Below are 18,382 nucleotides of genomic sequence, written 5' to 3' on the forward strand. Positions count from 1 at the left end.
GCACAAGCTAGTTTCGAAAGGGTGAAAGACTTGATTGTACATAGTCCAGTACTTGCACTATTCAGTCCCGCATTGCCCACAATTGTAATTACTGCTGCATCTGATTATGGACTTGGGGCTGTCCTCACACAACTTCATGAGGACAACACAGAGGAGAGGACTGTTGCATTTGCTTCAAGGACACTAAGTAATGCTGAGAGAAAATATTCTACAGTTGAAAAAGAAGCACTTGCTTGTGTCTGGGCTACTGAAAAATGGAGAACTTACCTGTGGGGCCACACGTTCAAGTTGGGCACAGACCACAGCCCTTTGACGATGTTGCTCACCACGAAAGGACTGAGAAGAGCAGGATATTGTATTGCTAGATGGTCTGCAAGGCTTCTCTCTTTCAATTATGAACTGGAATATAAGCCTGGAAATGAAAATGTGGTAGCTGATTGCCTTTCTCGCCTGCCTTTGCCTTCACCAGATGGTCCACCAGAGGATAAGGATGTAGTAGTTGTGCTTATTACAAGCACTCTTACTGCAGTTACAAGAGAACAATTTCAAGCTGCTTGTTCAGCGTGTTCAATTCAACAAAAATTACAGGAATTTCTGACAAAGAGATGGCCCAATAACCCTAAAAACCTTGACCCAGTTTTGCTGCCTTATTTTAGAGTTTGGGATGAACTTTCTTTGCTCGATGGCTGTGTGCTACAAGGTACACACCGGCTACTTGTGCCAGAAGGATTACAGTCAAAACTCATACACCTGGCACACAATACTCATCAGGGAATTGTCAGAACCAAACAACGACTACGGGATCTGTATTGGTGGCCAGGGATGGACTCTCAAACTGAAGCACTCAAAAAATCCTGTGTCACTTGCCAAATGCATGATAAGACAGCAGTGACATGTACCCCTCCATTACAGCCTGTTCCTCTTCCTGAATCTGCATGGGAAAAAGTGGCGATTGACATTGTAGGACCCTTTGACACTGCTCCACTTGACTGTCGTTATGCCATCACTTTAATAGACTATTTCAGCAAATGGCCTGAGGTAGCGTTTACATCGCAAATTTCTTCTGCTACAGTAATTAAGTTCCTCTCTTCAGTTTTTAGCCGGGAAGGTAACCCCAAAGAACTGGTTTCAGATAATGGTAGTCAATTTACTTCCCTGGAGTTTGAAACTTTTCTAGCAGAGAGGAACATTTTACACAGGAGGTCATCCCTATATTCCCTTCAAGCCAATGGGGAAATCGAATGATTTAACAGAAGTTTGAAAGAGTTTGCAAACAGCTAAACTGGAAGGGTGATTGTGGATACCCTTCACTACTGATTTCTTGCAAGCATACCGGGCGACACGACATGCCACTACGCAAAGATCACCCGCAGAGTTACTGCATGGGAAACAGCTGCATACTAAACTGAACATTGCTGGATTGTTAAAGGCATGACTTGATGCCCCAAACAAGGATGATGTGAGAAAGACAGTTGAACAGAACCAAGCAAAGTCTAAGGCTTTCACAGACAAACGGCGGGGTGCTAAGGAACCAAAGTCTGAGTGCAGTTCCTTTGTTAGAATACGAAAACCTGGAATCTTATGCAAAGGGGACCATAAATTCACAGCTCCTCTTAAAATCCTAGAAAAGAAGGGACCTTACACCTATCGACTTTCTGATGGGCGGGTATGGAATGCTTCTTATCTTGCACCTGCCTATGCACCAAGAGGAGATTATGCCAACACCCAGTCTGCATTGGATGACTTCACTGTAGAACCAACACAACAAGATATTGTACTGGAACCGGAGCTTGAGAGACGGCCTGTCAGATCCAGATGACCACCTGCCTGGACTAGAGACTGTTACATAGTATCTACAGTGTTTTCAGTGTAATATTCCTGCCAACAGTATAGTGTCTTGTTTCATACTTGTTCCTGTGGTTAGAACAATAATTATTTTAATTTGGAAAGTTTCTTAAGAGAGGAGGGAATGTGGTGTTTAGATGCTGCATGTGATTATTGGAACTGGGAGCACTGGTTGTTGGGAGTCTGAAAGGACAGGAAACAGGAAGGAGGGGGGAGGAGTTGAGGAGGCTGGGAGAGTTACAGTGTGTGCAGCTACAGCTTGGAAAAGAGACTTCCACTGTAAATAAAGTTCTGTTGAAGTTTGTTAATACCTTGCCTGGTGGATACAACAGGTTCGTTGCTTCAGTTTGAGGCTGGAGGATTTCTTTGGTGCCTCACAGCAGCTAGGAAGTTTCCCAGTGTTTGATACTTGATCACTCATGCTGGCTTTGGCATAAGGACAGTGTGTTTTCTCTTTGCACTGGAGTGATCTCATTAGTTCTTCTGTAGCAAAATTATTGGAAAAAAGTCTTTGGCGCCACACCACCTTACTGCTCTTCTGCAGATTTCTTTGGGTGTTTTTTTATGCTTTCTTAGGAGCACATATTTATTTTTGTATCAATGAATCCTCTGAAGTAAGACCATAGCTTTTAAAAATTAGTTTCAAGGTCAGAGATAACATGGTCAAATATAAGTGGAGGCCACTAACCACATAGTAAAGAGACTTAAGAGGTGTTAGGATATCAGGAGGGATACATTAGCTTGGGAAAGTTGTAGAAGAATAAGGTTTGGAATTAAAGTGGAGAAACTGGATAAGTATTTGGAGGAAAAATTATACCTGAGGAAAAGAGAGAGCTTACTGGAGAAGATTTCTGAGAAGAGGTTATAGCAGGAGGGTAAATAGGATAGACTGAAGGGTAAAAAAATGAAACTAAATTGTGTAGAAAAGCTATTTCAGTGATTGAAAGAGTTATAGGATTGTCCTTGCATTGACAAGTCAGCCTAATAAATGAGGTAACACTGAGTATGGCTCTGTGGTACTAGGATCTTAGACATGATTTGATGGTGGTTGCCTGATGGTTTCTAAAACATTCTGGTGATTGCTTGAACCACCATAGAAATTAGGATGATTAAAAAATAACCCACAAACACCTTTTAACATACTCTATAAACAGACCAACTGATAAGTGCTTCAGATCACCTGGTGCCTGATTCTGTCACCCTGGTTTGTGCTCGGTGGCACCAACAAAAGCAGTATTATAGACGGCAACAAATTCTTGCCAGACAAAGTCTCAAATAGTCCAGACTAGTTGTCTGTACAGATTACTCAGACCAGCAGCAAGAGTAAGCTAACAGTGGGAAGGCTTGTTCAGGAGGGAATGGATCCGAGAAGCATGCGCCAACTACCCTGAGCTCTAAGCTTCTGACCCTGGAAACTCAGTCACGAGGAGGACATATCAACTCTGTGACTTTTTGAGAAAGTACTGTGTTCCTAGCAATTTCCTAACATTCCTAGGGGAAAAAATGAGCAAAAGTCACACCTGCTTATACCTTACTAGGCATACATGTGCACAAGAGAACCTATCATGAAGGGAAACTACAGTGCTCAATTGCTATGCCCAGTGGTCTCCCCCTCCCAAAACTCATGGCATTCCCCATTGCAGGGGAAATTAGATGGAGAGGGCCAGACATACAGAATGAGTAGATACACCTTAGTCTGTCTTAGAAAAAGGAAATAAACATTTAGAGAAAAATTTTGGGGGGAAAGTAGACAAAAGCCAGCGTTAAATAAAACTACTTTTAACTTGTTCATCCTCAGAGTAGATTTTCATCTGATGTCGCTATGAAAAGGAGGGTTAGAGCCTGTAGATCACCCTAGAGCTCTCTCTGACAAACCCCCAGCTAATGATATTAGAAACCATGGAGTTTGAGGAAAATACACTTCATTTTTGTTACATTCAAACCAAATTAAAAATATATAACTATTTTTATCTTATTACCCCACTCGCGTACAGATTTGGATCATGTTTTGTAAGCTCACAAGTAAATAGTACAATGCATAGCTTAACACTACCAGTACCCAAAATACACTAGCTCTGCCTGAACAGGATTTATGATTGCCATCTTTTTATACTGGGACCTGGGCATCACATAGACAAGTCAATGAAAACCTCTGCTCATGGTGCAGCTGCGGTCAAAATTTTTAACAAGATATTCGGTGGCATAAGGAATGGAATGGTGAATATTGACCAACATTCATTGCTCATGCGACAGCTTTGATTATTTGGCTCATTACTTCTCTGGGCCCATTTGGAGCCTCTATTCTACAGGCTCCTCTTTAAATTTTTTTTTAAGGTTGGGCCAAATACTAGTTGGCACCTCCTCCAAAATTACAGTGTTCTTTTTAGTTGTGTCCCTCTCTTGATGTGTTACATACATTTTGCTAATGCCTCATCTCAACATTTTATCTTGCCCTTGTTAGACTCCTGAAATGATAATTTAATAAAGGAAGGTGATATGACTCATCAAGGGACAATTTGAATTATTATCTGTAGATAATTCATTAGGCACACATTTTTGTGAGCTCCTTAAATCAGCAGGGCTTCTTAATCAGATACTTAAAAATGTTGTCTGTAATAACCAGAGACTTGACCCATAAATCAACAGACAGGCCAGCAGGGCCAAGTCATGTTTCACATTTTGCATTGTGAGAATGAGACACTTAATTATCACCAAGGTCATAAAAAAGGGGAAAAAACCCTCTAATGCAAAGTTGTTTTCTGAGGTAGCAGCACTGTCAGCACTCTTCAGAAAATACAGAATCACACAAAACAGAAGATGAAAATATTGGTCAGTGGCACCAGTTCTGTAATACTTCATTGATGTGTCAGGTTATACAAGTGTAACAATACCTCAGGTCTCTGTCAGAGGGAGGTAATTTCTGCCCAGGATGGGGCTTTACACTTTTTTTGAGGCTTTTATTATTATGGGGGTTTAACTTTACAACCTCTTACAGACAAGAAAATAAGAAAGGATTGTTTGGTTATACAGTTTAACTAGAGAAACACATGGATATACTCACTTTCCTGAGGAAGCCCATGTATCTCAGTCCTGACCTAATCATGCTGCTATTCCAGTCCTGTACCTGTTTTTAAACTCCACTGTCCATCAGGTGGAATTTTGTCAGGCTGGTCTTGTAATGAGGACCAATAAGTGACTACAATTAGAGCAACAAAACTCATTTTCAATTCTAACCACAAGCAAAATTTGAAGAGTATAGAGATGAAATCTAAGTGCATTAGACCACTGTATTACCTTCCACCTCTTATTTTCAATATATGGTATAGATTGAGGAAGTATATGGATTTAAGAATCCAAGGGTCCAAATCTTCAAATATGAATGTCTAAAGCTAGGTTCCTAGATCCCTATTTAGGCACCTAAATAAGTGGCCTGATTTTCAGGAGTGCTGAGCACCCAGCAACACCCATTGATGCCAAGAGGAGCCATTGAGTGTTCAGAACTTTTTGAAAAATCAGACCAGTACCTTTGGTGCCTACATACGGATTTTGGAACCTAGATTCAGACACCCCTATTTGAAGATTTGGGCCCTGGGATTCTTAAATCCATACACTTCCTAATCCTATATCATATAGAGAAAATAAGAGGTAGAAGGTAGCACAATGGTCCTAGACTCTGATGGGTAGCAACAGTCACTTAATAGTTCAGTTCATTAGCAATGCTACCCAGTTCAGAATTTATTTTCTAAAAGAGGCCCTGGTCTGAACCTGGAACAAAAATACTGATTGATCTGCCAAATCCTCGAGTAAGTCAGGATTGTTAGCACCCATCAGTGGTTTGGCTTCTCCTCCTACTGTGTAGGCGAGATTCTTAGCTGCAGGCCCCTGGAGTCCATCCACACTGCTGTTCTACTCCCCTTTCTTGGCAATCTGCCGATGAGCAAAACCCCCATTGTGGGGAGAGGGTGGTTTATGTGCAGCTGTGGAGGTGGAGTGAGCTTCTGCTTGTAGGCGTGGATATCTGCTGCCTAGGGAAGGGAGAAATCTCTGGATAGTGACCCTTCTGCTTCCAGCTCAGCCTAAATCCCACAGACACCCTGTGGAGATGCACCTGGCTGGTATTCTCCTCCTCCATGCCCCCAGTGGGATCTGCAGATTTATGTTCTATCATATGCAGGGGAGCATTTCAGGTACTTGAGGCAGGGAGAGCGTCCCTTCCTTTATGTTCCCTTGCAACACAGAGCACACTTTTGTCTCTCCACAAGTAATTAATAACTGCAATGATTATTAATAATACATTGAACTTGGCCTAAACACGTTGCTTGCTTTCAGGCAGTGAACAAATCTAGAGGTTCAGGTACATTTTTATCTATTGGAAAAAACAGCTCAAAAAGTTAGAATGGATAAAGCCTGTCTCTGCTCACTATCACCTTAACTCCAGACACATCCCAACTGTTGGGGTCTACTGGAAGTAGCAGTTTAAAGGCACTCTTGAAAGCTAGTCCATGGCACGCAGCAAGAAACCACAAGCAGTCTGTGAGAGAGAGAAAAAAGAGGGACTATACACTAATTTTCATCCATCTCTGGTGCAAAGCAGGACCTGGCTGCAGTTTGGATTTGAGCCTGGTGTGGTAATTTGACTTAATGATTCTGATTCAGCACTGACTTCTTTGCCTGCTTTTTCAAAACTCTCAGCCACAAAGGGTTTGAAGATAGGAAAGATTTATTCCAGCAGAAACCATGTCTGTCTTGATATCATTGAACATGATGTATTTGTTTAGTGAGCGTATTCTTAGAATGTAGTAATCTCTGTAGTAGATAGAATTCATCTCGTGTTGTTAGATGTTGGAGTGAAGATGTTCCATACTTTTCTAGATATGGGCTTGAGCCTTTGGAGAGAAATAAAAGGTGTAAAGTGCCTCACTTATCTCTGTGGCAGTAGTGTCATCTGAGAGATGTCTGTCTCTGAAGTGAAGGCCTAAGATTAGACACAATGCTATAAGGTGGAAGTGCCAAAATATTAATTTCTTAAGAGTGAAGCTTAAGTAGCTACTTTTTTACTTGGCAAAGATGGACAGCACCCAGAAAGACACTGTATCATTTATATTTGTTATGATAACGGCATTTGCCTCAGTTTCCTGACAATGCACCTGCATCAGGTGAACTTGAAACAGGAAACATCTTTTTCCTGGAAGCATTCTGACCTGGTTAAAATAGCTATTTCTGCATGATCACTAGATTATTTTGCTTTTAAGTATCAAGGTGTTAGCATACAATTTTAAAAATGGGTATACAGTTAAGTCAGATTATTTAAGTTCAAGATGGACAGCAATCACACGGTCTTAATCAGACTTAATGACCTAATGACAGTATGGTACTAGGTTAGAAACCTATTTTAAGAATGGTGATTGTATAGCAAAATACTATGTGTTGCAATTTTCTTGGCGGGTGAGTGAATGTATATTCTAACTATCATCCACTTTCTTTAATTTCTATTTCTGTATCTTTCCTAGAACATAATAAAATTCTCTCTGCCACCATGTATTGGCATGCCTTTTAAGTTGAGTGCCTTTTAGAAGAGCATTATTTTTTGGAAATAAAACACTTCCAGAAATCTACCTGCACATCTAATATGTAAGGATCTCATGCTTGTCTTCGTTATTGTATATGAATTTTGAAGTTGCTTTGTCTTGGAATAAAACAATGATGGTGCGATAAAAATTAACAATAGCTGCAATAGACTGTGGAGCAGAATTTGAGCTTTGTTTCTACTTCATTATAAATTAGAAATGGGTTTGGAGAGGAACTTTGAAGTCTGGATCTAAATCCATATTCAAATGTTATGGTTTGAACCCACCTTTACTATAAAATAAAATTTTACTCTACATAGGTTCAGCTTAATCATGGTCCACAGTGAATTCTGAGCAAAATTTTCAAGAGTCCCTAAAAATGTTTAGGCACGTTATCTTTCAATGGGATGTAGGTGTCTCAGTCACAGGTGCTTTTGAAACTGGTTACCCTATACTTTTGCAGTTAGATTTTCAAAAGGATTGGCCTATTTCTGCCCTCACTGAAATATACAGGCACTTCACCATTGACTTCAATGGGAGCAGAGCTACGCCAATGCTAGAGCTTTAGAAAATGCCTCCCTTGAAGTTTTGTAGATTCAAAAGGGCAAATAAAGTAGTTAAGGAGCAATCTGAACAGACTTCTGATTTTGTCCAATTTATTTAATATCCTGACAAGTTTGATATTTGATGAATATAATGCTAAATATCCTCAATCTCTTGGGTTGGATTTTTCTCTTTGGTGTGAAGAGGCTGGGTGCTAGATAATCCATATAGAAGTGTGATTTTCCCCCCGCCCCCCCATTATGGGTCACATTCTGAAGTCCTTCTTTGTACTTTAATTTGTGTTTATGATGATGATTGGCTTTGGTGTGGATAAGAGGACATTTTATAAATCACATTATTGTTACATTGCTAAAAGGTATATTTCTCTTCCATACCTCAGGGGATGCTATGTCTTTAAAAATTCCACCTGATCTGTCACATAGCTTGGGATCATAAATTTGGCATTATCCTGCTGACTTTATTTAGTGGTGTTTCTAACTTCCCTAATAATCTGCTGTTTGAACAATGACACCATATTTCATCGTAGTGAAGGTGATACAGAATAATATATCATGTCTGGTTATAGCTGTTGGCTGTGTCAGACAAGATCTTATCCTGTCCCAAGAAAATTCCTTCCAAGGCAGTTCTGCCAGTTAAACCAGTATAGACTGAATAACACTGACATAGTTTATTAACTTTACCTTGGTCAAGTTGTGATTATTTACAACTGTTGTTTTTATTTAGTATTTGTTTAGGGCTGTTTTCGCTCTTGCATCAGCAACAGAATTGTTAATCTGCTTAGTTTCATGTCCACATTTTTCCCTGTGCAACCCTACATATAACAAAGGATGAAATGTGATTGGTTCCAGATCTTTCTTTCTATTGGTGATGCATTTGAATTAGAAAGAATCCAGCTTGATTCAGATCCCAGGTGGAGCTTGCAGGGATGGCAGCTAGAAAAGCCATCTTTTTACATGTAAACAGAGTAAACTGATCTGGAATCACTCAGACCCAATAAATATAAAATCCTACATCACCATTTATACAGAAATACTTCCAGTGTAGAATTACACATTAATATGGCTGCAGTAAGGTCAGGTCTACACTACAAACTTATATCAGTATAACTACATCACCCAGGAGTGTGAAAAATCCCCTCCACCCCAAAGCAACACAGTTATATCCCTCTATATCTCCCCCTTCAGCTTCCCCCCCCCCCCCCGCCCCCGTGCAGATAGCACTATGTCAACAGGAAAGCAACACACCTACCCCCTCTTGGGGAGGTGGAGTACCTACACCTACAGGAGAAGTATTGTCTTCACATACAGCATGGGGGGGGGTGTCAAGTGCCCCCCTCAATTGGCCTGCCGAAGGGAGGGAGAAGGGCTCTGTCTTCCCGATGTGCCTTCCCCCTGGCACGCTCGGCCTGTCCCTGGCGAGGAGCAGAGGGGGCAGTACCAGCTTCTCCCATTGGCCACTGTGGGTCACTGCTCCATGCAACACAGCAGGTGCCTGCGAGAGCCCAGCTCAAGCACAGCAGTGGCCCCTGTCCCAGACCTGGCTGCCAGGACAGGGGCCAAGCAAGCCAGAGCCCCCTCCGCCCAGCCAGGTTCTCTTAAGCAGTTGAGTCACCTGAGAAGCATCTCTGTCCCGCTCCCTTCCCTCCCCCTCCAGCTCGGCTGCCAGGAAGAGCAGCTGAACATGCACAGGGCTGGGTGTGTGTGGGGGGGGGTGACTGGGCAGAGGAGACACAAGGGGCAATCGCGTGTTCTTCCCTTTAGATTGTGTCCCCCCAGTGTGGGAAGGCACGTCTCTGTCTGCCATGCTGTACATTAAGACAAGCCCTGAGATACCTATTAAGAGCTCCCATCATGATTGTGTTTAAGCAACAATTGTTTAAGTGTGGATTCAACAAGATACTTAAACATGTGCCTACATTTTTAAGGCTGACACGGTGGGTGAGGTAATATCTTTTATTGGACCAACTTCTGTTGGTGAGAGAGACAAGCTTTTGAGCTGCACAGAGCTCTTCTTCACTCACTTTGTCTCTCTTAATAGCCTGGAACTGACATGGCTACAAAAACACTGCATATAACTTTAAGCCTGTGAGTCATCCCACTGAGGCCATAATCAGTCAGTTCCACATCAACCACTTGAAAGTTTTCCTTGTTTATATTGTCTTTCATTTCTTCTCAGAAGCAAGAGTGCTATAAATCCATGAGAGAAGCTATTCTCTGGTCTGACTGGGGAAGCCAATCCATTGATTGACAGACTCCCACTGGCTTCAGTGGGAGATGGATCAGACCTTACAGAGAGAAAGAACTGGGAAATTAGAGAGAGAGACTTCTTGTGAGACTGCCAGCCCAGTTTTGTGTGCAACGAAGTTCAAATATAAGCTTCGGATTGTTTTGGTGCTTATCTGAACTGAACCATTTGATCTTCACACTTCTCTATCGAATCAGGTCCATTAGGGGAAAGCTGACAGTGACTATCCCAGCTCTTGTTCTGTGCTGTGTCTCCTTTCTGTACCAATGAACCTGGGCTCATTTGTGTGGCAAGACATCCCATAGAAATCTAGGGCCAGATCAGTATAAATGGGCATAGCTGCACTGCGCTCATCAGAGGCATGCCAGTTTACACCAGCTGCAGATATGGCCCTTTGTTTTCAGCATGGTGCCTCCCTCAAAGAGACTGTATGCACAAGTGCATGAACACCTGGCAACATGCACCTTCCCCACACATGTATCTGGAACTTTCACCCCCACCCCCCAAAGCTCCACACACATACACCGATGAGTTGGCTATGCAACCTCTCACCCTGTCCTCTTCCACACACATGGGCTGGCTCTTCTCTACTCCGTCTCCATCTCCAGACAGGCTGAGTCCTTCCTTCACTCTCCACACAGAAACAGACTTTATTCTCCAGGTAGGGGGAAGATATCAAGGGCACGAGACTCCCCTCCTCACTTAAAGGCGATTCAGGGAGCATTGGTAAGGGGCACTCGGGTGAGAGCAGCCAATTCTCCCAGTACTCTCCTACTGCTTCCCCACATCCAAACTTTTGGCTCTCCTGTGTGTTTGGCTCTAGCCTGAACGCCAGGCCATGGCGTCTGAATCCCCACCTTCCTGCAAGATTTCATGGGAGATTGAGCTTCAAATTTAAAACCATTCTCCCATATAAAATAAACTAAATCTACAAATGTAAACCTATGGAATAAGTCAAATCTTATCAAACAGCATATTGTAAAGCCATCAGCACTGTTTTAATCTGACTGGGATTATACTCCGAGGGGCCAAATTTTACCGTAATATACACTTCTATCCATAGATGGAAGCACCCACAGAAAAAATTTCAGGGTGTTCAGCACCCACGGATTGTGGCTCCACCCACACTGTACCCCCTGGCCCTCCCCATGCTGTTCCTCTTCCCCCAAAGCCCCTGCCACTCATTCCTCTCTGCCCCTTCCCCCGTCACTTGTCCTTAAGGCAGAAAGGGACAGACAGGAGCAAGCGGCAGGCAGGTGGCACTTAGGGGAGGGGGCAGAGAAGAGTGAGTGAAGTGAGGGAGGGTGAGTGGGTTTCCAGGGATGGGGCAGAGAGGAGTGAGCGACAGGCAGGTGGGGGGGAGGATTTGGGGGAACAGGTGGAGCACAAGCGACAGGCAAGCAGGGGGAAGCCCCAGGGGAAGAGACAGAGTTCTAGGGCAGAGCAGAGGTGAGCACCAGCAAAAACCAAAGTCAGCATCTGTGCTTCCATCCCACCCCATTGGAAATCAGTGGACGTGGATCAGGGTTTAAAATCAGCATTTGATCCAGAATAGGAAGGTTTAGGCTAGTGCATGCTTTATCCCTAAAGTGTGTTATTTAAATAAACTAAAAATGATACCTTCAGCCAAAACTGGTCTACTCCAGCTGGTTAACGCCAATAGGCCATTTTTTTGAATTCTCCATACAGTTAGGGTCACTCCCTTTCAAGGGTTATGGCATTTTATTTAACTCCCTAAGGTAAGTCTTCTCAAACATCAAGATTTTTCCAGGCAGTATAATGGTTCTTCTCTCCTCACCGAAGCAGCTCTGGCACCCTTTATATCCTCTCAGGTAAATACCCCTTCTAGGGAGGAAAAAGCTGAATAGTCTCTGGATGGCAATAGCCCAGACTTCAGGAAAGCCAGCATTCATGAACACAGTGATAGTGCCCTCCCTAGTCCTGCCTGGCTTGTGGAAATAAGAATATAGAAAGCAACTCTGAGAATAACTTTCTTCAACAACATGGAACAGGGCAGGAGGTCAGAAGACATGTAAGCTGTAGTTTTGTCAAGAGCACACTTTCTGGCATTCCTAGGCAGCAAGATTGCAGCCCCTACCTGCTTTCTCCTTTTCCAGCTCTCACTACTCATGCTCTGCTGCAGGACAACTTCTTTTGCCTTCTGGATATGCTGGATACTGGGCAGGAGGAAACTGCTCTACTCCAGGTGCTTTCACTTCACTGCTAATAAGGATTTATTTTGATCTTCCTGCTGACCTTTTATTAACCCTTCAGAGGTGGTTTCTGAGTTAGCACAGGATTGGGACCCAGAAACTGCTGAGCTCTAATGCTTGCTGTGCTACTGGAGCCCTCTCTGTCATTGGGTAAGTCACTTAACCTCTCTGTCCGTCAATTTCCCATGGAAACTGGAGTAAATATTTACCAACCTCCCGGGAGTGTTGTGAGGATTGACACTGGAAAGAATTCAGCCTCTTTAATAGGGATCTCTTTAATAACAGCTACATTTGATTATTTTTTAATTGTAAGGGTTTTTCTGCTTTCCTGCTGATGGGAATTACAATGGGCTTTTAAGCAGCAGAGGGATAGTAAGTCTGAGAGGAAAAAAAAACAGCAAGCATATTCAGGCCTACCAATCCTTCTCCTCTTCCCCTGGACCCCTTTCTTCCCTCTCTGTAAATGCCTGCTTGCTTCTTCAGTTTCACTGCAGCTGTTACTGGACCCAAGGAATAACGTGCAGAGAGTGAGATCATCATACTAATTGCCTGGGTCTGGGAGTCACTTGTAACCCACTGGTCAGTGTGGGTTATGCATCCCTATTTTTTTTTTTTTTTTTAAATCTAGAGAGATGGAAGTCTATTATTGCCACCACTTAAGTGATGTCTGACAGTAGGGCTTGCACCAGGTGCATCCAGAACTGAAAGTGTAACCCACACACCTCCTGGGCATGGTGTTCTGTCCACAAGCAAGAGAGAGAGATGAGTCTGCTCTACAGCCTTAGCTAACAGGTATATGGCTTGGCTTTTAGCTTATGCAGTAGAGGCTCATATATTAAGCTCCAGAAAGGGCCGGCTCCAGGCACCAGCTTCTCAAGCAGGTGCTTGGGGCGGCCGCTCCGGAGAGGGGCGGCACGTCCAGGAATTCGGCGGATGGTCCCTCACTCCGCCTGGGAGTGAAGGACCTCCTGCCGAATTGCCGCCGCAGATCGCAATAGCGGCTTTTTTTTGTTTTGTTTGTTTTTGGTTTGGCTGCTTGAGGCAGCCAAAACCCTGGAGCCGGCCCTTGCTCCAGAGGTCCCAGATTCGATCCTGCCCGATGACCGGGGTCTGTCGGGGTTACAAAAGCACTGAATCTCTACTGATAAAGATTGTAGCTGGGTCTGTCACAGACTCCTATTCTCTGTGGATCAGGCAGATGTAACACACAGACCAGGGTGTTACACACTGATTATCACAAAAACAATAGAACTATATGCAGAGTCCTGCCAAATGCACAAATTGAAAAATAGAATTGTTTTTCTTCAGTTTCTTTCAGCTACAAGGTGCACTAACAATAGTGTGCACAAAGTCTTCAGGTGGAAACAGGGACGTGTACAAGGGTGAGCAAGCAGGGGCATGCCCAACCCCCAAATCTCCGTGCCTCCCAGCAGCCTGGGGAGGGAAACTTCTCCTCCCCCCATGCTTACAGCTGCTGCTTCTCCTTCCTGGCTGCTGGAGTTCCACCTGTTGGCCTCTGCCTGCTCCCCCGACCAGTGAGTGGTCTGCAAAGCAGGCAGCAGCCGCTGGGACTCCAGTAGCAGGGAAAGAGAAGCAGCAGGGTAGGAGTAGAGGTGGAGGAGAAGCTCAGCCAGCCTCCCTGCTGCTTCCTCCCTCCCTGGACTGCAGGGACACGAAGAGTGCCACTGCCTCCTCACTGCTGGGTGTTCCTGCCAGAGGCATCCCAAGAAATTGGAGGGGGGTCTCACTCACCTTTCATTTGTGTGTGTTGAACGTGCCCTTCCAAAAGGGCTCAAATTTAAATTTCTGCGCGTGCCACTGAGTGGAGATGAAATAAGTTGAGGGTGTCCCTTTAATACTTTAAAGACATCGTTTGTAAGAACTAGGAAATCTTAAGTAGCAGTATTTATTTATACAGAGCCCAAGGGTGCTAGCTACTTCAGAGACAGATTAAAAATGGTACTGTGCCCCACAGTTTACAATGCAACACCTCAATCCTGCAATTGGATTAATGTGAATGGACCTTTGCACTTGTGCAGAACCCCTCTGAGGTTATTCATGTGTGTAGATTTACTCAAACACATAATTGTTTGCAGGGCTGGGGCCGTAGAATACTTAAGAAGGAAGGAAGGAAACAGGCTGAGAGTTAGGGGAAGGGGGGATAAAGGATAGACGGTAACAAATCATGCTTGCCATGTCTGACTGTATGTTTCCTAAAGGTATTGGATATATTTTTCTTTTCTGTGGGCCAGATTGCATTATACCTTCTTCCACAGTTATGGAAATCAGCAGGACTACTTGTGGAGAAAGGTACTGTACTATGCAAGAGTACCTACATTCTTTACTAGTTAAGTACTGTATTTTTTTGTATTAGCTGATGATTCTGGATCCCTCTGCTAAAATCAGGAGACTCCATTAGGGTAAATATCATCTACAGTAAATATCAAAGAGAACAATAGGAACAAGAAGGCTGCCCTGTGAAATAACTTAATGGACCATGGGCAGACTTCATTTTGAAAAGAACTTCAGTCCTCTGGTAATGATTTTCAAAAGATGACTGGGACCAGCATTTGACCCTTTTCTATAATGCATGGTCCTCTAATTCACTGCAGCATCTCTGGGAGTTACAGCACAAAGGCTTTTCTTTAGGTCTTGAAACAGAGCTCTCTCTCTCTCTCTATAAATTCATTGTCAGTGCTGTCGCAGATGAGAAGTTCATTTCCAGACATGTGGCAGAAGTGGGTGATCCAGAGCAATGTCAGAACTGTTGGGAGTCTATTTTTCTGTGGATTGTGAAAAGGCTGTAAATTTGCCAAATTTTGAAAAACAATTACCAGGACAACAAAAGACCTTTTTTCATTCCTTCCCTCCCTCCCTCCCACCCTGTAGAACAGAATGAGACAGCTCTACCAGACCAAGGCTAGCTGCACAAATCCCAGCCAGCTGCTCTGGAGAATATTATTGAGTCAAAGAACAAGGAGCAATAGTTACATATAAATACTAACCTCAACTTGTCAAGAGCTGCTGCTGCTAACATAGGGATGCAAACTTTCTAATCACACAAAACTGAACAACCCCGACCTGCCCTGCCCCTTCTCCAAGGCCCTGCCCCCATTTGCTCCATTCCCTCCCTCCATCGCTCACTCTTTCCCACCCTCACTCACTTTCACCAGGCTGGGGCAGGGGGTTGGGATGTGGGAGGGGGTATGGGCTCTGGGCTGGAGATGAGGGGTTTGGGGTGCAGGAGGGGAAGCTGGGCTGAGCCAGAGGGTTGGGGTGCAGGGGGGTGTGAGGGCTCCAGCTGGGGATGAGCGGTTTGGGGTGCAGGACGAGGCTCTGGGCTAGGCCGGGGGTGAGGGCTCTGGCTGGGGATGAGGAGTTTGGGGTGCAGGAGGAGGGCTCCAGGCTGGACCAGGGGCTTGGAGTGCAGGGGGGAAGTGTGGGGTCCTGGCGGCGCTTACCGTGGCTCTGAGGAAGCAGCTGCCAAGACCCTGCAGCCTCTAGGAACATGGGTGGCCAGGCAGCCCTGCATGGTGCGCGCTACCTTCACGCCTGCAGGCACTGCCCCCCGCAGCTCCCAGCTAATGGGAGCTGCGGAGCCAGTACGCAGGGCAAGGGCAGTGCAAGAACTTCCCTAGCCGCCCCAGCGCCTAGGGGCCGCAGCAACCTGGCAGCCGCTTCTGGGAGCCACGCAGAGCTAGGGCAGGCGGGAGGCTTCTTTTGCCTGTTGGGTCCAGAGGAACTCTTAGAGCCTGATCCTAAGGGTACTGAGCCCCACTTAGAGGTAACTGAGTGCTCTTGACTCCCACCGCTTTCCATGGGAGTTGAGGGATTTCAGAGCTTCTCAGGAATTGCTTGAAATTTGCAGGCTAAGGTCTTTAGTTTATAGTATAGCATGGCTGAGATAAACTGTTGGATAATGCTTCTGACACCCAGCAGGGACCTATAACGAGAGTTTTAAAGTGGTTCCTTTACACAACACTGCCCAGCATTTACTGTACACTGTTGTATCCATGCAGAAAATCTAGTGTTTAGCTGTACTGTATGACAACGAGCCAATAGCACTAAGCAGCAGAGAGAGCCCCAAGTGAAAGTGGGAAAGTATTAAAAATATTAATAAAATAACTCCAGGGGGGGAATCTCGGCCCCGCTGAAGTCCATTCCGAAACTCCCAGTGATTGGGGGGAGGCCTAGGGATTTCCCCCCCAGTTTGTGGAATACCCAGGAGTGAGATCCACCACTTGAGGCCCGCACCTGTTACTTATGAGCTAAATCATACAGAGAGGTTTTTGGTTTATGATATTGGTTCAGGTGAAAATGGTGTGGGGATGTTAAACAAAAACAAGCCCTAACATTTCTGATTTCTGTGTTGTTGCACAACACTCAATCCCTTCCCAATATCTAAATGGAAAGCCCCCTCATTCTCTCCTCCAGCAGTGGGTGCAACCTGTGGAAAGGCCAGGATTTGTTTTAAAAGCAAAAGACACAAAAAGGTGCCCTTTTCCTGTAACAGCATGTGGCCTTGTGTTGAAAATCCCTTTGTAGGTCAAGGCCAATAAAAATCTCCCTCTTTTTCTTAGGGACAGTTTTCCTGATTTCTGCAAGGCTGAGCAGTGTGTGGGCCCTGACATGGAGATGGTTATTCGGTGGTCGTTGTATACCCAGCTAACGAGAGAATAAAGAACTTTCCAACAGAACAGTTGTATCCACAACAAGACTTTTGGAAGGACAATACAAAACTGCTGTACAATATGTACTCCCTTCTTTCTAGTTTAAATTTTTGGTACATTCAAACACTTGTTGTAATGACAGTTAAAAAATATTGTTCTGCACTGCAGCTGTGGAGGAATGTTGCCATAAATTGTGGGCATTGGCATTAAAATCCATTGTTTCCAGTAGTGCAGAAATAACTACAAACAAGGGTGACGTTCAACCTGCAGGAAGAAGGGGGCTATTGTAGCTTTGCCACCTATATTGTTCTCCCCGATTCTGGGCTGCTCCAGGGTCTGGAGAGCCCCCCCAGCATAACTTAGACAGCCCTAGGGGCCTCTCAAAGTTACAGCAGCCTTCCTGGTACTTCCCTATGGGCTGCAGCATTGTACAGGATCTCTGCAGTTTTGTGGCCTTGCCCCTGACATGCCTCTCCTTCCCCTAGCCCCAACCCCACCCCAAAATGCCCCAGGACTTGTGAGGGGGTCCTTAGAAGGCAGTCCATCTGGCTGTCATTTGCAGTGCCTGCCTCCAGGGCATTCTCCCTCAGCCAGAACTGAGGCTTTTAAAGCCTCTTTACACTGCTCTGGCTCTTTCACCTAGCATGAAGAGGCTCTGGTGGGGGGGTGTCCCAATATTATGCTGCTTGCATCATCATAGTTAAGAGTATTAAAGTGAATGCCCATAAACTCACACTCCCTCACAAATTCTGACCAGCTGGATAAGTCTAACAATGAAAACCAGTGCATTAATAAATAAATAAAATGTGTTTGTTTGTAATAGTTACTTTGCTTTTTCTTCTTACTCTTATACTCCACATCAAAAGTCCCCACTAAAGACTACGTTTTGTAGAGGTCCATTTGTGTGTGCAGTTACACATTGTTCTGCACCCAGTTGTTGTGATTGCACACACAAATTATGGTATTTGTCACTGCAAATTACCATTTTGGCACTTAACTGGCTGTTTAGAATCATAGAATCATAGAATATCAGAGTTGGAAGGGACCTCAAGAGGTCATCTAGTCCAACCCCCTGCTCAAAGCAGGACCAATTCCCAGCTAAATCATCCCAGCCAGGGCTTTGTCAAGCCGGGCCTTAAAAACTCCTAAGGAAGGAGATTCCACCTCCTCCCTAGGTAACGCATTCCAGTGTTTCACCACCCTCCTAGTGAAATAGTTTTTCCTGATATCCAACCTGGACCTCCCCCACTGCAACTTGAGACCATTGCTCCTTGTTCTG

At 44.4% G+C, this 18,382-nt stretch overlaps 1 long non-coding RNA gene across 1 annotated transcript in view; it reads left to right on the forward strand.

Annotated features, from left to right (window-relative positions):
• The window catches only part of LOC135983939 (uncharacterized), a 29,878-nt gene extending 11,966 nt beyond the window's left edge, over positions 1-17,912 (forward strand). Inside the window, exon 2 of the long non-coding RNA XR_010601801.1 lies at positions 17,014-17,912. This is a non-coding gene — a long non-coding RNA (uncharacterized LOC135983939). The remainder of the gene's footprint in view (positions 1-17,013) is intronic.
• The last annotated feature ends 470 nt before the right edge of the window (positions 17,913-18,382 follow it).

The sequence above is a fragment of the Chrysemys picta genome, chromosome 1 (assembly GCF_011386835.1).
Source record: "Chrysemys picta bellii isolate R12L10 chromosome 1, ASM1138683v2, whole genome shotgun sequence".
Classification (NCBI taxonomy): Eukaryota; Metazoa; Chordata; order Testudines; family Emydidae; genus Chrysemys; species Chrysemys picta.